Genomic DNA, 21,977 nt, shown 5'->3' with positions numbered 1-21,977 from the left:
TGTGTCAGTTATGGGTCTGTTTAGGTTTTCTATGTCTTCCTGGCTCAATTTAGGTAGGTTGTATGTGTCCAAGAATCTGTCCATTTCTGATAGATTTCCCTGTTTGCTGGCATACAAGTCCTTGTAGTAATTTCTGATGATTCTTTTTATTTCTGTGGTGTCTGTTGTTATGTTTCCTTTTTCATCTCTGATCCTATTGATTTGGGTCTTTTCTCTTCTTTTTTTAGTTAGTTGTGCCAATGGGGTGTCAATTTTGTTTATTTTTTTCAAAAAACCAGCTCCTTGTTTGGCTGATTTTTTGTAATGTTTTTTTGGATTCAATCCTGTTGATTTCTTCTTTGATTTTAATTATTTCCCTTCTTCTACTGGGTTTGGGTTTGGTTTGCTGCAGATTTTCTAGATCCTTGAGATGACTTGAAAGCTCATCTATTTGGTGCCTCTCCAATTTCTTGATGTAGGCACCTATTGATATAAATTTTCCTCTTAACACTGCTTTTGTTGTATCCCATAGGTTTTGTATGTTGTGCTGTTATCCTCATTTACTTCCAGAAAATTTTTGATTTCTCTTTTAATTTCTTTTTTGACCCCTTGTTCATTCAGGAGCATGTTGTTCAATCTCCATGTGTTTGAACGTGCTCTGGGGATTCCCGAGTTGCTAATTTCCAATTTCATTCCTTTGTGGTCTGAGAAGTTGCATGGTATGATTCTAATTCTCTTGAATTTGCTGAGACTTGCTTTATGGCCTAGCATGTGGTCAATCCTAGAGAAGGTTCCATGTACTGCTGAGAAGAATGTAAAGTCCTTAGATGTAGGATGAAATGTTCTGTAGATATCTGTTAGATCCATTTGTCATTTAAATCTGCTGTCTCCTTGTTGATCTTCTGTCCTGTTGATTTGTCTATCTCTGAGAGTGGAGTATTGAAGTCCCCCAGTACTATTGTATTGGGGTCTAAGTCTCCCTTTAAGTCCCTTAACAAGTCTTTTAAATAAGCTGGTGCCCTGTGATTAGGTGCATATACATTGATAATCGTTATATCTTCCTGTTGAATGGATCCCTTAATCATTAAATAGTGCCCCTCTTTGTCTCTCCTGACAGTATTTGTGGTAAAGTTTATGTTGTCTGATATTAAGATGGCTACGCCCACTCTTTTTTCATTTCTGTTGGCATGGTATATCTTTTTCCAGCCTTTCACTTTCAGTCTGTATGCATCATTGTTGGAAAGATGAGTTTCTTGTAAGCACCAAAAAGATGGGTTTTGTTCCTTAACCCAGTCAGCCAATCGGTGTCTTTTAACTGGACAGTTCAAGCCATTAACATTCAATGTGACTATTGAGAAGGAGTAACTTTGCCCTGCCATTTGCCAAAGGTATTTTCTAATATCTGGTTTGAGATTCCTGTGATCTTTTGCTATGAGGTTTCCTTCCTTTACCTTCTTTCATATTGGTGACCGTGTTTCTGTGTTTCTGTATGTAAGACATCTTTAAGCATCTTTTGCAGGGCTGGACGAGTGGCGACAAATTCTTTCAATTTCTGTTTGCTGTGAAAGGTCTTTATTTCGCCTTCATTCACAAATGAGAGCTTTGCAGGATATAATATTCTGGGCTGGCAGTTTTTCTCTCTTAGTTCCTGGGCTATATCTCGCCATTCTCTCCTGGCTTGTAGGGTTTCTGATGAGAAGTCAGCTGTAAGTCTAATTGGAGATCCTCTGAGAGTAATCTGGCGTTTCTCTCTTGCACATTTTAGGATCTTTTCTTTGTGTTTCACTGTGGTGAGTTTGATTACGACGTGTCGTGGTGAGGATCTCTTTTGGTCATGTTTATTAGGGGTTCTATGAGCTTCCTGTACTAGGATGCCTCTGTCCTTCTCCAATCCTGGGAAATTTTCTGCTAGTATCTCACTAAAAAGGCCTTCTAATCCTTTCTCCCTTTCCATGCCTTCAGGTACTCCTAGAACCCGAATGTTGGGTTTTTTAATAGTATCCTGTAGATTCCTGACAGTATTTTTTAGATTTCTGATTTCTTCTTCTTTTCTTTGATTTGCCTGTTTCCTTTCCTGTTCTCTGTCTTCTAATCCGATATTCTCTCTTCTGCTTCACCCATTCTGTTTTTAAGGCTCTCTAATGTGTTTGTCATTTGATCTATTGAGTTCTTCATTTCATTGTGGTTTTTTGTCACTATCTCAGTTTCCTGTTCTACTAGTTGTTTCATTTCATTTTGATTCCTCCTTAATATTTCATTTTCACGGGAGAGATTTTCTATCTTGTCCATTAAGGATTTCTGTAGTTCAAGAATTTGTTTTTGAGAACTTCTTAATGTTCTTATCAATTTTTTGAGATCTGCTTCTTGCATTCCCTCTATCTCTTCATTTTCATAATCTTGCATTGGCGTGCCTTGTTCACTAGGGGGCGTCATAGTGTCTTCCTTGCTCTTGTTACTTCGGCTTCTATGTTTGTTGTTTGGCATGTTGGAGATAATTTATGGTGTGTTTTTTTTTTTTTTTTTTGCTGTGGTGTTTTTTTTCTCGTTATACTATTCCTCTAAGTGAGCTGTCTGCTTTGTTGGATCCTTAGGGGCTGTGATGGGTGTGGCCAGAGAGCTATGCTTCAGTTAAACTCTTCAGGTTTAAGGCTGTGTAAAGAGCGTCCCAGATTGCTCACTCTCTTGCTCCTTGCTGGCTCGCTTTCTCTCTTTTTTTTTTTTTTTTTTTGACTCAGTTGGGAGTAGAGTTGAGGGTAGTTGAAATCTGGCCTCTGTGAGTATTCCTTTAATCTACCCCTGGGACCACACACAGAGTTTATGCAGCCCTCAATGTGTTCTCCAGTTTCGCTAAAGTTACTGAGTTTGGCTGCGCTTTACATATGTAAAATCGCGGTGCTCTTTGTTTTGCTTGGTGAGTGAAGGGAGAGGCCTCTGTTCCCCCCCCCCCAGTTTTTCGGGTTTCTGAGGTCTTTGTCTTACCCTCCTTGGTTCCCGCGCTGCGAGAATCTGTGGCTCTGGCTCCTCTCCCGCCGCTCGGCTCGTCTTGGTTGGTTTTCCACGCGGTGGGCTCCCTGTAAGTCCTCTGTGTCCCATCCACAATATCCGGAAGCGTTTCCTCTGCAGTTTTTTTCTTGAGTCTTTTCCTGAGGCTACAGTAATTCCACTTTTATGAAACTTTATTCTCCCAAACTAAAGGCGCACGTCCTCACTATCCGCCATCTTGGCTCCCCTGATTGTTTTTTCGAAATCCTCTCTTTTCAATACAGGTGGATGCAGCTGGAAATCATTATGGTTAGTGAAATAAGCAGTCTCAAAAAGACAAATATCACATTTTCTCTGAAATCTGGCAGTTAATGTAAATACAAAAAAAATGCATAGGGATGGAATGGACATTAGGGGACGTGATTGTTGTTTTTAGCCCTTGTTTATACTCCTGTGGCAATGTGGCCTTCCTACATTTTACTTGTTGAATATTATTGTTGGTAACAAATTAAGCCTGTGAATATAGAGTGTGTTAAAAGTAGGTCTTTGCGAAAACTAATGAAGAGAAATTGGGGGGAGGACTGGGGGAGAATAGGGATGTGAGAGAACTGTGGTTGTCTTCTTGGAACAGTAGCTATGTTATGCATGAAATCTGTTCTCTTTATATTAATTTTTTAAATAGTCCTTTAAGCAAATGACAATTGGACAAGTTCTTCATCTTTATATGAACAAAGTTGAGCCTTTGTCTCACACTTCATACAAACAGCAAATCAAAATATATTCAAGACCTAAACTTATGGGCTAAAATTATGAAACTGTAAGAAGAAAACATTGAAATAAACTTTTGAGACCTTAGACTCTACAGTGGATTTTTCTTTTTTAAATTAAACTTTTATTTAATGAATATAAATTTCCAGTGTACAGCTTATGGGTTACAATGGCTTCTCCCTCCCAAAACTTCCCTCCCACCCACAACCCTCCCATTTCCCGCTCCCTCTCCCCTTCCAATCACATCATGATTCATTTTCAATTCTCTTTATATACAGAAGATCAGTTTAGTATATATTAGGTAAAGATTTCAACAGTTTGCCCCCATATAGCAACACAAAGTGAAAAAAATACTGTTGGGGTACTAGTTATAGCATTAAATAAGAGTGTACAGCACATTAAAGGCAGAGATCTTACATAATATATTTTTTAAAAAATTAATTAATTTTCTATGCCATTTCCAATTTAATACCAGGTTGTTTTTTTTTTTTTCATTTCCAATTATCTTTATATACAGAAGATTGATTCATTATATAATTAGTAAAGATCACATCAGTTTGTACCCACGCAGAAACACAAAGTGTAAATATACTGTTTCAGTACTAGTTATAGCATCACTGCACATTAGACAACACATTAAGGACAGATCCCACATGGGATGTAAGTACACAGTGACTCCTGTTGCTGACTTAACAATTTGACACTCCTGTTCATGGCATCAGTAATCTCCCTAAGCTCTAGTCATGAGTTTCCAGGACTATGGAAGCCTTTAGAGTTCACTGACTTTGATCTTATTCCGATAGGGTCATAGTCAAAGTGGAAGTTCTCTCCTCCCTTCAGAGAAAGGTACCTCCTTCTTTGATGGCCCCGTTCTTTCCACTGCAGTGGATTTTTCAAAGCACAAACAGCAAAACAGACAAATTAAGCTTCATCAAAATTAAAAATTTTGTAATCCAAATGTCAATATCAATAAAATGACAAGATACATCATGGGAGGAAGTGTTTATAAATTATATCTCCATTAAAGAATTTGCATAATGAATATATAAATGATTTTAGCCCAATAACAAAAGGACATGTTATCTAATTTTTGAACATGACAAGGGACCTGGTGATTTATCCCTAAGTATGTGAACCTCAGATCAGCCTCTTCTGGCACAGCATCATGCTGGTGGTATTGCTGTTGTTATTACAACAGGAATCAATCTATGTTAACTGTCTGCTGACTGACATGATGTTCTCCCCCAAGGGAGGAGAAATTTGCTTCGTCTGTGGCCTGAGTCTGGAGATATCACATGTACATGAGGTGAGATACAGTGAGCCACAGATTTCCAGAGTTTTTATATCAGAAATGTATTTTTATTCTCTTTAAGAGGAAGAAATTGCGGTGGATAATCTCCTGCCATTCACTAAACAGGGGAATGTCTGAGTAGGGTGCTGTGGTACAGAACTCTTTGTAAGAGTGTGAAAAGGCAAGCGCGGCCTCACAGGTGTCCCTTGACCTTTTGTACAGTAATAAGCGTATGAAGTTGGGATCAAGCAGCTGGTGGAGCTCCTGACTGAGATTTGCTGTCAGATAATAAAGAATTTTATTGAGGGAAACATTTGTAGCTTCTACCTGTCCCCCATATGAAGAAAAGATACAAAATGTCAGTTGATACTGTTGCCTTTAACTTGGAAATTGTGACCTCAGTTCTTACTCTGTCTCCCCACATATCATCTTGAATGGCTTTAGTATTTTAGCTGTATTTCTCGCCACAAGAAAAAAATATGTTATCATTGAAAGGTATCAAAACATGCATTCCACATCCATTTGGATGTGGGATCAAAACATCCATTCCAGTATGAATTAATTCATCTGGGACATAATGCTTGTTACATGTTGGGAAACTCTTAATTCAAAAGTACCAAAATCAAATAAAATATGAGACTTCCATTAGTCTGATAAAAAAAATTATGAGGTTGGCAATAAAGTCATCATGTACGCCTTCAGTTTTTCTGTATTTGATGCATTCAGAGCATTTCATTTCACAAAAGAGCATTTGTTGGGTCTGGTATTACACACTGCATGCTACGTTGCCACATGCAAGAATGGAATTCCATTTGGATGTGGGATCAAGACCAGGTTTCTCTTCTGAACCAGCTCTGTTCAAAGATGCCTGAGAAAGCAGTGGAAGATGGTCCATGTACTTGGGACCATGCCACTCATGTGGGAGACCCAGATGGAGTTCAAGACTCCTGGATTTGATCTGGCCCAGCTCTATTCATTGTATTATCTTGGAGAATTAACCAGCCAATGGAAGATTTTCTCTCTCTCTCTCTCTCTCTCTCTCTCTGTCTCTGTGTGTGTGTCCCTCTCCCTCTCCGTCTCCTTCCTTTCAACCATAAAAATTGAATCCACAAATATTCTTCTTATTGTAGTCAGACATTAAGTTTGGAAAATGTTTGGGTGTCTTCTTTACAAGGTTTAAATGAAGCCACTCAGCAAAAAAAACCATCTAGCATGAGAATGCAACTTACTCTATCTAAATAATATCGGTTTTGTAGTTTAAATATGATTTTTTATTTTATTTATTTATGAATATATAGAGAAAAAGATTTCATGAATTTCATAGATATGACTCCAATTATACCGTGATACTTTCTTCCTTCACTCTCTCCTCCTTCATTTACTCCCTTTTTTCTTTGAACTCTATGCAGCAACATACTTTCAATTTACTTTATATTCACAGTCACGATGCTCCTCTAAACAAAGAGCTCTGTAAGTAAGTGGTAGATAGACCACTATTCCTCAGGGTTATGGACAAGGTTTATAGACATCAGAGAGATCACAAGATGTCAGTTTAGCTCGATATGGGTTAAGTGTTATTTTTTGTACTCTCTATACTAGCTACAACCAATCAGAGAAAATATATATTTGTCTTTTTGGGATTCACTTATTTCACTAAGCATAATGGTCACCAGTTGCATCTATTTTGTTGCAAAAGCTGGGATTTTATTCTTTTTGAAGACTGAGTAGCATTCTGTCAGGTATATGTATCCCAATTTCTCTATTCAGTCATGAGTTGGTGGACATCCGGGTTGATTTCATATCTTAGCTCTTGTGAATTGAACTGCCCTAAACATGGGGATAACTCTTTCATATGCTGATTTCATTTCCTGTGGGTACATTTTCCAGGACGTTTTCCACAATGGTTATACTAGTTTACATTCTCACCAACCGTGTTTGAGGGTACCTTTTTCTCTGCATACCTGAACCATTTTTGGGTGATAGCCATTCTACTTTGGGTGAGACTAAACCTCATTGTGGTTTTTGTTTGCATTTCTATGATGGCAATTATCCTGAACAATTTTTCATGTGTCTGTTGGCCATGTATATCTCAACTTCCAAAAAAAATGCCTGCTCATGTCCTTGGCCCATTTCTTCACTGGATTCTTTGTTTTTTTCTGTTGCTGAATGTCTCAAGCTCCTTATTTATCCTTGATATTAATCCTTTTGTCAAATGCATGGTTTGAAAATATTTTCTCCCATTCCATAGGTTGCCTCTTCACTTCAATGAGTGTTTCTTTTGTTGTGCACAGTCTTCTTAGCTAGATGTCATCCAATTTGTCAGTTTTTGCTTTTACTGCCTGTCCTTCTAGGTACTTATCCAAGAAGTCACTGCCTGCCACGATTGCCTTTTTTTGTCCTTCTTTCATTTTACTCCTGTAATTTTCAATATAGAGATCTTTCACAATCTTGATTCAAGTTATCTGAAGTTATGTAATTGTTTTTAGTTATTGTGAATGGCACTGATCCTGCAAGTTTTCTCAGCCATGGCTTTGTTTGTATATAAAAATTCAACTGATGTTTGTATTGATTTTATATCCTGCAACTTTGCAGAACTCCCTTATGAGTTCCAATAGTCTCTTAGTGGAGTCTTTTGGCTACCCTACATAAAGGAATCATGTGATCTGCAAACAGGGATAATCTGACTTAATCCTTTCCAACTTGTATCCCTTTGATTTCTTTGTCTTGCCGTTAGGCTGTGGACAATACTTCTAGAACTAGACTGAAAAGTAATGGTGAATGTGGGTATCCTTGTCTGGTTCTAGATCTTAGAGGTAATATTCCTAGGTTTTCCTCATTTAATATGATTCTGGCTGTGGGTTTGTCATATATTACCTTGATTATGTTGAGATATGTTCCTTCTATACCCACTTTGCTTAAGGTTTTTATTATGAGATCATGTTGGATTTTGTCAAATGCTTTCTCTGCAACTACTGAGACAATTTTTATTCTTCAAATTGTTAATGTGATGTGTCACATTTATTGATTTGTGTATGTTGAACCATCCCTGTATCCCTTAGATAAATCCCACTTGGTCTGGTGAATGATCTTTCTGATGTGTTGTTGGATTCAGTTAGCAAGAGTCTTGTTGAGGACCTTTGCATCATTTTTCATCACGGATACTGGTCTTTAGTTCTCTTTATTTGTTGTACCTTTTTTTCTGGTTTTGGAATTAGGTGATGCTGGCCTTATAGAAGCAGTTTGGGAGGATTCCCTCTATTACAATTGTTTGAATAGCTTCAGAACAACTGAGATTAATTCTTTTTTAACAGTTTGGTAGAGTTCCTCCTGGGATTTTTTTTTCCCAGGATGGTCTTCATTACTGATTCAATCTCTGTCTTGATTTTTTTGGTATCTTCAGGCTTTGTATATGTCTTCATGCCTAAATTTGGGTGAATTGCATTTGTTCAGAAATCTATCCATTTCTTCCAGATTTACACATTTGTTAGTATATCACAGTTTGTAATAATTCCTGATTTTTTTGTGTTTCTGTGGCATCAGTTGTAACATCTCCCTTTTCATTTCTGATTTTATTAATTTTGGTTTTGGTTATTTGGGCCAATGGCTTATTAGTTTTGCTTATGTTTTCTGAGAAACAGTTCTTCATTTCACTGATTTTATTATTTTTTAATTTCAATGTTGTCTGTTTATTATAAAGTTTTTATTATTTCTTTCCTCCTACTTATTAGGGTTTGCTATGTCTGTGTATTTCTAGGTCCTTTGATATCTTTCCGATTTCCTGATATAGGCACAAATTATTGTAAACTTTCTGCTTAACAGTGCTTTTGCTATATCCCTTAGCTTTGATATGCTGTCATATTAGGGCACCTTGCTCTGGGGAAGCAGTGTTACCCTTGATGGAACTGCTGGCTGCCAGGCACCATGGTGGTCTCCCTCCTCTGAGCTAGGTGGTTGTCCTGTGTCTTACCAACTCCATGAGCTGAACTCAAAGTCAGTGGGGACCACACAAGCTTTTCTCTTGGACCAGACAACCCCCAGAGTGCAGGCTGATTCAGCCTCCTCTCACTTAGTTCCCCACATGGCCCTTGAGAATGCAGTCCCTCCCCTATTCTGATATCTTCCTGTGGTCAAAATCAGCATGTCATTTCCCTATTCAGCCATCAAGGAACCCAAATATGATGTTAAAAGAACTGAATAATGTAGATATTGGCGTCTTTATACACAGCTTTAAAAAATCAGTCGTTCTGCTCATGTTAATTTAGTAAAGATAGAGATTATCTAGGCTAATTAATTGCACACTGACTTCCACTCTTAAGTTGAATGAAGATGAATCAGACAGAAATCAGAGGGGGTAGTTTTCGTGGTGATGCCGAAATTATAAGCATTTTACATACAATCAAGATAAATATTCTAGGCAAGATGGGAATAGAATGGAGCTTCCTTAATCAGAAAAAGTTAATCTCTAAAAAAACCAACCAAACAAACAAAAACAAACAAACCATCAAAAGAAAACTACAGTGAACATCAAGATGAAACGTTAGGGGCTGGTGCTGTGGCACAGCGGGTAAATGCCCTGGCCTGAAGCGCCGGCATCCCATATAGGCACTGGTTGGAGACCCGGCTGCTCCACTTCTGATCCAGCTCTCTGCTATGGCCTGGGAAAGTAGAAGATGGCCCAAGTCCTTGGGCCCCTGCACCCACGTGGGAGACCTGGAAGAAGCTCCTGGCTCCTGGCTTTGTATTGCCACAGCTCCAGCCGTTGTGGCCAACTGGGGAGTGAACCAGCAGATGGAAGACATTTCTCTCTCTCTCTCTCTCTCTCTCTCTCTCTCTCTCTCTCTCTCTCTCTCTCCCTGCCTCTCTCTGCCTCTCTTCTCTCTCTAACTCTGCCTTTCAAATAAATAAATAAATCTATAAATGCTAAGTAGTCTCTATTTCTTGTTTTTAAATGCTTTATTGGGCCCTGCGCTGTGGAGTAGTGGGTAAACCCGGAGCCTGCAGTGCCAGCATCCCATACGGGTGCCAGTTCAATTCTTGGCTGCTCCAGTTTCAATTCAGTTCTCTCTTGTGGCCTGGGAAGCAGTAGAAGATGGCCCAAGTCCTTGGGCACTTGTACCCACATAGGGGACCTGGAAGAAGCTCCTGGCTTCAGAACATCCCAGCTTTTCTGTCCATTTGGGGAGTGAACAGCAGATGGAAAACCTTTCTCTCTGTCTCTCTGTCTCTCCTTCTCTCTCTGTGTAACTCTGAGTTTCAAATAATTAAAAAGCTTTATTTATTTGTTTGAAACTAGAGTTTAAGACAAGAGCAAGAGAGTGAGAGAGAGAGAGAGAGAGAACTCCAGAAAGCAGCAAAATAGTTTTCGAGAACTTAGGTCTCTGCCGCTGACGAGGTTGAATCTATCTAATTGTCTAAATGTTCTGGCTTGTGCCTTGTCCAGCTTAGTTGTTATGAGCATTAGGAGGTGTACCTGCAGTTGGCCAATTCCTATCTCTGTGTCTGTATCATTCTTTCGCTCTGTGTCACTCTGCCTTTCAGATAATTTTTTTTAAAAAATTAAAAATAAATTAAAAATACTATCTCAAACAGATAGAATATAAAATGACAAAAAATATGTACTTCTTAACATCATCAAATAGTTAGGAATACGTTTAACAAAAGAGTTCACCATCTCCTTAGGAACACTATAACATTTTATTGAGAGAATTTCAATAGTTGACTTTTCAACACAAGAGTGGGGATTTGCCTGTGGGTAAAGATGCCATTTAGGACTCCTGTGTACCACCCCAGAGTACCTAGGTTCAACTCTTGGCCCTAGCTCTTGATTCCTGCTTCTGGCTAAGGCAGACTTTGGGAGACAGAGTTGATAACTAAAGTAGCTGGGTTCCTGCCACCCAAGTGTGAGATCTGGATTGTGGACCCACTCCCAGCTGCAGCCCTGGTCTTTTTAGGCATTTGCTAGCAAATCATGTGAAGGGTGTGCCTCCCTGTACCCTCTCTCGCTTCCTCCCTGCCTCTTTTCCATCTTCACTCTGGAAAAAACATCAACTCGTAGACTGCAGGCTTGGTTTAAATTTGTCTTTTGAAAATTCTGATAGCTTCCCTTCCCCTATAGTATAGACACATCAAGCTGGGAATATTACCTAAGAGAAATTATTCAGACGACACTGAAAGTATTCACACTTGAGCTTTCTAGAACACATGAAAACCAAGTACCTTTCCTATGGGCAACCCTGGGGATACATCCAACCCACCCTCTGTAGACACTGTGAAGGTAGACTTGCAGGCATATTTAACAACAGACTTTAAATTCAGCCTTCTCTCTAATGGTCTGAAGAAACAATGAAGCTATTTAAGTTCATAAGATATTAAATGAAACAACATATTTTAAAATAGAATGCATGGGCCAGCATTGTGGTGCAGTGGGTTAAGCCACTGCTTGCAACACTGGCAACGGATATGAGGACTGGCTCAAGTCGTGCCTGTTGCACTTCCCATCCAGTTCCCTGCTAGTGTTCTTGGGAAGGCAGCAGAAGATGGTTTAAAACTTGGGCACCTGCCACCCAAGTGGGAGACACAGTTGGAGTTCCAGTACCTTGGCAACTGCATTGCCCAACCTGGCTGATGAGACCAGCTGGGACATGAACCAGCAGACAGAAGATCGCTGTTGTCTATCTATTTATCTTTCTATCTAATTCTGCCTTTCAAAAAATTCAATCCTTAAAATAATAGAAAGCAAAAAAAAAAGATTCCTCATGGTTTTATTTAAATTCTGGCCAAACAAGTATCTAAGGAACAAAATAAATATTAAAGCATATGCCATTTAAATGTTTTCACCAGGAATATTGGCAGTGCAGGATAGCGTGAGAATGGTACCATGCTTGGAGCTGCTGAAAAGAAGTAAATATAAAGGCCAGCACTGTGTATATTTTGTTCTGTTGTAGAAAAACCTGAATATATTTCTTGGACTGTTTTATTCCTCATATGTTCTTTTAAATAGTGTAAACTACTGGTATAAATATGAATAGTGTCTGTTTAATATTTGAAAGCCTTTCTGTTTGTGCTACAAATTAGCTTACTTTGTCTTATGAAGATTTATTTATTTAATCAAAAGGCAGACTTACAGAGAGGGGGTGGGGAGACATGGAGAGAAATTGATATTCCATCTACTGGTTCACTCCCCATATGGCTGCAACAGCCGGGGTGGTCCAGGCTGAATCCAGGTGCCAGGAGCTTCATCAGGATCTTCCATGTGAGTGGCAGGGCTCATGCTCTTGGGCCATCTTCAGCTGCTTTCTCAGGTGTATTAGCAGGGATCTGGTGCTTATATGGGATGCCAGTGTCACAAACCATAAACCTGCTGTACCACTCTGTCTCTGTAACTCTGCTGTCTTAAAATAAATAAATAAATAGTTTTTAATTTCATTTATTTGAAAGTCAGAGTTACATAGAGTGAGAAGGAGAGGCGGGGGGGAGGGGGCGGGGGGTGTGGGGCAGAGGTCTTCCATTCGCTGGCTCACTCTCCAAATGACTGCAATGGCTGAGGCTGAACCGATCCGAAGCCAGGAGCCAGGAGCTTCTTCCAGGTCTCCCACACGGGTACAGGGGCTGAAGGGGTTGGGCCATCTTCTACTGCTTTCCCAGGCCATAGCAGAGAGCTGGATTGGAAGTGGAGCAGCCAGGACTCAAACTGGTGCCCATATGGTATGCCGGCACTGCAGGCAGCAGCTTTACCTGCTACACAAAAACACCGGCACCCACTCGATATCTTTTAATTTCTTCTTCACATTTCTTACTCTGTATCATTGAGCTCAGTCCTTTCCCTTCACAATTAAGTAAACGAATATATACTCTATTCATATTGTTTTAAACAGCAGTATCTTATTTAAGAGTTGCATTATTTCTCATTTCTCTAAGAACTTACGCTTGCATTTTTTTAAGATCTATTTTTTTTCTTTAATTTCAAAGGCAGAGTTACAGAGAGCAGGAGGCAGAGACAGAGAGAGAGGTCTTCCATCTACTGGTTCACTCCCTGAATGGCCGCAATGGCCAGAGTCAGGCCGATCCAAAGCCAGGAACCAGGAGCTTCCTCTAGGTCTCCTATGCAAGTGCAGGGGCCGAAGGACTTGTTCCATTTTCTACTGCTTTCCCAGACCGTAGCAGAGAGCTTAGGAGAAGCAGAGATCCTTTCCCGTAGAAACAACTGTGCTTTAATTTACTCCTCCTGTCTTTGGTGAGAGAACTGGGTGGCTGAGGCCTTCCTTTCTTTCTCCTTTGAGTTTCCAGTTCTTGAACTGGATTCACTGAATTGTTTGGAGGAAGAGTTGGTTTAGGTTCATAAAAAGGATTTGACTTATCCAACCCTTCTTCCTCTTCATCTTCCTCTTCCTCTTCCTCCTCCTCCTCTTCTCCTTCTTTTCCTCCTCCTCCTCTTTCTTCTTCTTCTTCTTCTTCTTCTTCTTCTTCTTCTTCTTCTTCTTCTTCTTCTTCTTCTTCTTCTTCTTCTTCTTCTATCAGCATACAGATTCTTGCTCACATCCGCAGGTCTTACATTTTTTTTTCTTTTTCTAGATTGGTGAGGAGAATGCTTTGTAGTTACAAGTTTCTGGCTCGTCAAATAGTTCAAATACTGTGGAGTCTGTACCTCTTTAAAGGGATTATAGCTGTTATAAAAAGATTCTTCTGACTTTCTAGGTGAAATGGTTTCAGTGATTGGTTCTTCAGAGTCAGGATATCCAAATGGATTTACTTCAGCTACATCAGAATCATCAAACGAATTTGAATTCATAGTGTCCAAGTTGTTTTCTGCCTCAACCAAAAAACTTAAATTTGTTGATAAGTTCTGTACTTTTTGCAGCCTTTTCTTCTTGATGCACACGATTCTCATCATCATCTTCTTTGTCTTCTTCAAAGTCATCTAAATCGCCAACATCAGCCTGCTGAATACTCATTAAACTAGCCAAACTTTGCATGTCTTAATCTGTAGCTTTTGCTTCCCAAAGGAAAACGCAAGATGATGAAAACTGGAGAGTGGCAGATACAACTTTTGTAGACAGTGGCTTGAATTTCAACTTGACATCAGTCTGAGTTGACATAGGACATTTGTTTCACATTGATGTTGCTGGTAGCAAGAGTTTCTTTAGACAAGAAGGGGATAATTTTTTTTTTCATGACAAATGTCCACTCTTTGTCTTCAAATTCTTCTCCATGAGGATCCTTTAAAAGTGTTACAGTGATATCAATGTTTTCAGGAACAGGCCACACAACAACACGACGGTATGGATTTTTTTGTTCCAGGTTGCCAGCTATGAGCCTTAGAAGACTTCCTTCGGTTTCTTCTTGTCCAAACTACCACCAGTTCATCCAGTTGCCATTTCTTTGTACATTCAGCCATCAGTTCCTGGTAGGAAGCCCCAGACTGGAACTTGGGTGCATGTTTTCCCACATGCTGCAGTCTTTTCCAAACTGAAGACATGACAATCAGTCAATACACTGGATTAGTTCTGGCTTCAACACAGCTGCTTTAGATAAGCAGAGGGTCCAAAGCAGAGGAGCTGTGCTTGTATGTCTTTCTGTACTAAAAAAAAAACAAAAAACAAAAAAAAAAAAAAACACTGAACTAAACCTGAAATGACCCCATCCTAAGTCTTCTCCCTGTTTCACAGGGTAGATCCCATCTTAGATGAAAGGCCCAGTCAAGAACAGGATGATACCCAGGACGGGCTGAGTGAAAGGAAGTTCCCTCATAGAGACATCACCATTCCACCTCGGGGGCTGTATGACTTGTATTCTGGAGGGCTCTAACCCCGCTCTCTGGCGGCGTCTGGCCCCATTCCCTCCTCAGAGCAGCTCCTTCGCCGCCTCCACCACCGCTGCCGCTGCCACCAACTTCTTCATCCCCGCCAGAAACACAGGAACAGCCAAGTCAGCGGCAGCACTCCCGGGAGCCAGGATCTGCTGCCCCTCAGGCAGATGGCGCCCCTCACGCCGGCTCCCTCCCGACAAGGGCCCTGCGACCATGCCACCCTACCAAACCCTGCCAGAGCAACCACTCAGCGCCGCCCAGCACCCCCTCCCCTGCCTCCCTCCTCTGTCATCATCATGACTTCCCCCGCCGCACCTCACACTAACACGACCCCGGCGGCTCCCCCTTGCCTTTTATTAAGTATTTCTTATTGTTTTCTCTAGAATTTTGTAGTTGCTTCCTTTTTCATTTTTTTAATTGTACGCATTGCTGGCTACTTATCTGTTTATTTTTGAAAAACTTATTTACATTTTTATTTGAAAGACAGAGAGACGGACATTCTCAAAAATCCTGCAACAACCTGGGCATGGCCAGGCAGAAACTGAGAGCCTGAAATCATTTCACGTCTCCCATTTGGTGAGGGTGGGGTCATCATCTGCTGTCTTCTAAGGTGTGAATTAGCAGGAAGTCAGATAGGAGTAAAGGCAGTGACTCAAACCCAGGGAATACAGATTGATTTGTTGGCATCCTGAACCATGGTGTAAGTACCCTACCAGAGGCCAACCCAGTGCTTTTTAACTTTACCAGTATTAAGTAAAATGAAAATAGACTTTGTAAAAGTAAGAGTGGGAATAGGAGAGGGAGGAGGAAGAAGGGTTGGCGTGTGGGCTGGAAGCATCACTATGTTCTTAAATCTGCATATATGAAATACTTGAAACTTGTCTAATTTAAATAATTTTTAAAAAGAAACTATATAATATGCTTGCATATTATATTCTTAAGAGCATAACTGAATTTAGAAGATAAGGGATCTTCAGAGCCACAAAAATTATGCCCGGGCTGGTATTAGAGCCTGCTGCCCTACTTCAGCATATTTCATGCAAACTGATGTTTGATACCTATGCTTTATGTGCATCTGTTAAAGGCAAAATCTTAGAACAGATTTTTAAAGTATTAGCTGCAAGATAAAAGACTTCTACACAATATAAAATGCTATCATATTTGTTTCTGCCTACAGCACAGGAATTCCAAACTTGGCATCCAGCATGGAAACATTCCCCCTTCTGCCTTGTAACAGGCTCTAGACTTGTGCATACCTCCCCTCTAATATCAGGACCACCTCCACACTTACTCCTAAAAGACATTACAGTATTCAATCAGTGTTGTGAAATAGAAGCCCATAAGTTATTTTTGCCTATCGTGATGTGGAGGCATGGGTGTGAGCAATCTGTTTTTGAGAAATGTGAAAAGGAAACCTTGGGTATATTTATGGAAAGACAACAGCACCCATCCAGGCAACACCAGAGGTTAATCCTTCTGAATGAACGTTTCCCCCGTGAAATTCAATGGTGGCTTGTCCACGTGGAAGATCTGTGTCATGTGCTGTGCCTCTGCTAATGCAAAACCATTCTCCCAGAAATAAATGTCTTCTGATAGAGGCACCAGATGTTGAAGCACATAAAACCATATCCCAGCCTTCATGAGAGACCGTAATTCACCTCTACCTATAGATTCAGATGTTGTTTTTATTTACCCATTTCTATTTCACGCTGAAAGTAGAATACTTTTTATTTCAAAAACACACTTAAGAGGGTAACTACTTGAACAATGCATTGCAGAATCACAAATTGTATTTTTTTCTTTGAAAACACTTTAATATGAATCAAAGAGTCACTATGTTGTCCATGCTTCGTCATCCTACCAAATGTGCCCTTGTTTATGTCAAGGCCAAGTCGACAGAGAAATTACTTTCCTGCACACAGTAAAACATAGTCTACTGATGAGGTTTGGTTTCACTACTAGGTTCCCCATCACGAAGACATTCAGGACTATGGTGGTAGAGAATCAGAACTTGAGTGACTGCCCCTTCTGTACATTTATTAGGTGCATTGACCCTCTATAAAAAGTTTGGTTAGAACACAGAGCCTTGTTCACTCCTTCCTGTGGCATTTATAACTGTTCTGCACTTTCCATGGCAGGCATGAGAAATTGGGGTACAGAGCAGCCTGGCACACCCCTCACTGAGCAGCACTTCCTGCAATTTTAGAGAACTCTGGGACACAGTCACAACCTCCCTGTGCCCACAGGCTCCAGGATATTTCCTCACCTCCTTCCCTATCCTCTGCCCTGTTCTCCACCGATTTCTTGTAGTAGGCAATATATTGTATATTAGAGATCCCAGGAAATCTCTCCTCACCTACCTTTGTCCATTTACAGGGGCTCGGTGCCTTTTATGTACGCTTTATCCAGAAATATCCAGTAACGCTCTATTCCCCACTTCAAGGTTCATAAGAAAACTTGGACATTCTGCAACTTCCTCATGTCAGTCTTAATTTACTGAAGCCTTCAGCATACAAAACAGGTGAACACAGGTCCTATGGTGATGCAGTAGGTTAATCCTTTGCCTGCGGCGCCGGCATCCCGTATAAGTGCCAGTTCTAGTTTCGGCTCCTCTTCCAATCCAGCTCTCTGCTATGGCCTGGGAACGCAGTAGAAGACGGTTCAAGTCCTTGGGTCCCTGCACCCACGTGGGAGTCTGGAAGAAGCTCCTGGCTCCTGGCTTTGGATCGGCACAGCTCCTGCCGTTGTGGCCATTTGGGGAGTAAACCAATGGACGGAAGACCTTTCTTTCTGTCTCTCCCTCTTGCTGTCTGTAACTCTACCTCTCAAATAAATAAATACAATCTTAAAAAAAAAAAAAAAGGTGAACAACAGAAGAGGCCTTCGGTTAGTCATTTCTCAGTGAACACGACCCTGCCAATCTACTTATCTTGACTTTACAAAATGAGGCACGAAAGTCACTCTACCTTACATCAGCAGAATTAATGTGAACCCATCACTCAGTGGATATGGGCAGTCCAGCTGACCTCTCTCGCTCTCACCGTCCATCTTCTCTCTGCTTGAAAGCTTCTCCATTCATTGTTTTCTCCTTGTTTTCTGTTTTAATAGCTTCCTTTCCTCCTCCTCCTCCTCTTCCTCCTCCTCCTTCTGTATTTCATGTTTTTATGTTTAAGTATCTTAGCTACGAGAGTGTGATGTCCCCCCTCCCTTGGAAGGACCACATATTGCTCTTTTCATTTTGCAACATCTCAGGTTTCTAGTTCCTGAAACAGGTCCATTGTGTTAACTGTTTTCTCTTAATGACACTGATAGCGAAATCATCTCCTAAGTATAGGAGCCAGTACTGCACATATGTGTGGGAGCCTTACTTAGCGCCTTTCTGTTGTTCCTGACACTGTAGAGCATATATTCTGCAATGTTGTTGCTGGGTCCTCGCATGTCACCATCCAGTCCAAGTGGACAAGGATAGACTGATGTCTGACTGAATCTTGGAAAAAAACACTGTGCAGTTCCTCTTGGAGAAAGGGGAGATACACGGTTTTGAGAGCTGGTGAGGCGCCGTCAGGCATTTTGTCACTCACCTTCCTGTCTTGCTTGTGGCTAACACAGGCTGTGCGATGCCTCATCCATCTCCCTGTATCCCGTTGAGCACAGGTCACCTCACCTTGCTGCACCCAGGAATGCACTATAAAACACCATTTGTCACTGCGATTCAGCATCCATTATTAGAAATCTTGGGAAACTCTCTTCACATACATAATGTTCATACACATGGCGTCAGGGCCCTTTTCCCACACATTACTCACTGTAGGAACAATGGAGCAGGAAACAGCCATAACGATGATCTTGTTTGGATGTGTCTGTATCTATTACACTATTTGGGTCCATTTATGCACACAGTCTCCTTCCCAGACGAATATATCCAAGTGTGACAAGCCAGCTTCACATCTGCCATAGTGATCCCTGCACTCTGTTAGCTACTGCAGCGATGTACCCTGTACCCTGTACCATGTTAGCCGCTGCAGCGATGCTTAGAGACTGTTGACACTTGACAGTCTCTGGTGTTGTGTGGTGTCCCTTGACTACTATATGGACTTATTTTTCCTAGCATCACAAATGGCAAGGAGCAACTTTTATCACACACGTGGCTGGGGGCAACAGTTACCAGACTTGTCATTTATAAACCAAACTTCAATCTATGCCATGTCTGACACCAACTAAAGTACGTTGCAATTTAATTGTTGCATCAATTTAAAGTTGTTCATTAATTCAACTTCACTGGCATATCTCTACCTGAAATTAAAGAGTTCTATTTCTTTACAGAGATGTAATGATAAAGAAAATAAAACTCTAAAAAATAAAAATTTATGTGAAAAAGGGAATATAGCTGATGAACCAAACCGTTTATACTCTGATGCCATTTTCACGTGCTAAGTCACCTACTCATCACAGCAAACACTGAATGCAAATATTTGCATTTGTTTTAGAAACAGGGACACCCTCCCCCCCGCCAATGAATATAAGTAATTTCTTCAGCATTGCATAACCACTGTGGGTCAGAACCAGGATAGAAACCCATGGTTATTTCTTGTCATAGCCTATGAGGAGACAGGATAGGTAGGGCATAAGAAATTTTGCCTCAGTGGGTTCCTCTTCTTCCTTTGCCTTTTCTTCTACCTAAGACCTAATGTGTTTCAACTAGCTCCATGGCTGAGGACCAGCTTGCTTATGCTGTGGAAAATTGCAATACTCTACAGTTAGTCTCATATTTTATTTGGAACATATATACTTTTAAATCAGTTTGGGAACAGGGAAATATTGGTTTTATAAAGATTTATTTATTTATTTATTTGTAAGTCAGAGTTACACAGAATGAGAAGGAGAGGGAGGGAGAGAGAGAAAGAGAGGTCTTCCATCCGCTGGTTCACTCCCCAATTGCTTGCAATGACAAGAGCTGCGCCGATCCAAAGCCAGGAGCCAGGAGCTTCCTCCGGGTCTCCCACATGGGTGCAGGCGCCCAAGGACTTGAGCCATCTTTTACTGCTTTCCCAGGCCAGAGCAGAGAGCTGGATCGGAAGTGGTGCAGCCGGGACTTGAACTGGCACTCATATGGGATGCTGGCACTGAAGGTGGCGGCTTTACCCACTATGCCACAGCACCGGCCCCAAATATTGTTAACCCTACAGAAAAATATTTACCTTTTGTAATTTCATGTCATTTCCTATGCAGGGTAGCTTTTGTTTAGGGGCCTTTGTTTTTCTTGTTTTCCCTTATTGTTAAACTGTATTTTGTTTCTTGAAAGGGGGGTAATGTGGAGGTGTAGTGTAGGTCAAGATGCAAACGGAGGCTCTGGTACAGGCATATAGAAATCTATCAATGAACAGATCTGCAGAGGAACACCAAGGAACAGATCTGCAGAGGAAAATTATCCTATGATCACCTCAGTAGATGCCCTGTGTTTGTTGCAATTGAACATATTCCCAAGAAAAAAACTTCCAAGTTAACGGGAAATAGAACTCTGATAAATTCACTTTTATAAAGTAAAGTAAACTCAGTCAGAGATACAAAAGTTACCCTCTCTGATTAGGAATAAGACAACGATTTCCACTATCACCATGTGTATTCAAAATTTTACACAGTTGCACAACGAGCAAAGGAAGTATAATGCATAAAATGGCTGAAACAGAACTGTCATTTGTCAAAGATGTTATGACTACATATTGATCAAGAAGGATGTTTTGAAATAAAAATTATATTATGCATGGTTTATGGATAAAAATCAATACCCAAAAATTTTGTCTAAAGATAGAATTCATAATTTCCAAAAAGATACAGCTTTCAATGCCATTCAATATCTAGGAATCAATCTCATAAGACACGTGTAAGGATTGTGTGCAGAAAATGGTAAAACATTATCGTGAGAAATTTGGCAGTAAAACTTCGGAACATAAGAACAACATATGCATGGATTCAGCGAGCCTTCCATGAAAGCTGAGTTTGCCCTTCATCTAGAACATAAACATCATAGTCGAGATCATTATTTATCAGGCCTTCACCTGGAGAACACTAAACACTCTACATGTGATGCCGACGCTTGGGATTTCTAAATTGGACTATCGCAGAATGCTAAGAGGGGCCATCCTGATAACCTCCATACCAGATCTGAGGGTAGACTTTCAGATGTATCAACAGTATTTCTAAAACAGCATTCCTTCTGTTGGTATGAGGAAACACAAGAGACTTAAAATTTAGAGCATATTGAATTAAATGGACCCATGTAAAGAAAATTTTCAGTACGATGCCAGAACCTTGTTTCCTTTTAGTCAAAATCCAACAAAATGAAAGAACTAAAATGAAAGGAATTTTAGAATGATATCACTGAAGTGTTCTATTTGAAATAATTTTCTAAGTGTAGAAGTCCTAAAACCGTAATCTCTTATTTAGGACTGCTCAGTGAAGTAAATAAGAAGGTCATTATCACATTTGTTTTATGTGTACTGCATAAAAGTGAAAATGCTTTTCTTTGCCCAGGTTCATCAGCACCCTGAGGTTTTAGGTGGGATAATGGTTGTTCTTCATTTTCACCCGTAGTCCGAGTGAGGCTATGAGTAATATCTCTTCACATGTCTAAACACATCCCGGTTTGGATGATAAATTGTGAAATCACAGTTGTTTTAAACCATTATTTTCTTAGGTGGCATGAAAACACACACTAATGTTTACTTGAAATGTGTTCATATTTGTTAAAAACAGACCTTTATGAGAAACTGTGGCCTGCTGGTTATCAGACATAAACTCAAATGTCAGAATATGCTTTCCTTTTTTTCTTTTATAGTTTAGGATGATTTGTAACAATCTGTTTATTTTAAGATAAGAGAAATATTTAATATTGTGCAGCAACAAGCTTATACTAAAGAAATTCAACCAAATAATATTAAGTGCCATAAAACAAGGAAATAGGGATGACTTTCTTGTTAGAAAATATTAAGCAACCATGCCTGTGCATTATTGTTATCATGACAACAGCTTGTTTCTGATTTCTCCTCAGAGTGTGTACCGAACAAAACAATGCTCCGTAGTTTCTTTGTGTTGCTTCTGAAAATTTAATCCGTCCACTGCCTCTCATTTGTCTCTACACTGAGCTCCTCGATG

General features: G+C 40.2%; 1 pseudogene; it reads right to left on the bottom strand.

Moving 5' to 3' along the window:
- Positions 1-13,188: 13,188 nt before the first annotated feature.
- Positions 13,189-14,495, bottom strand: LOC133752781 (EH domain-binding protein 1-like; annotated as a pseudogene).
- Between the last annotated feature and the right edge of the window lie 7,482 nt (positions 14,496-21,977).

This window comes from Lepus europaeus, chromosome X, assembly GCF_033115175.1.
Source record: "Lepus europaeus isolate LE1 chromosome X, mLepTim1.pri, whole genome shotgun sequence".
Taxonomy (NCBI): Eukaryota; Metazoa; Chordata; class Mammalia; order Lagomorpha; family Leporidae; genus Lepus; species Lepus europaeus.
The sequence above is the reverse complement of the archived record's forward strand: the minus strand, read 5'-3'. Positions and strand labels throughout refer to the sequence as shown.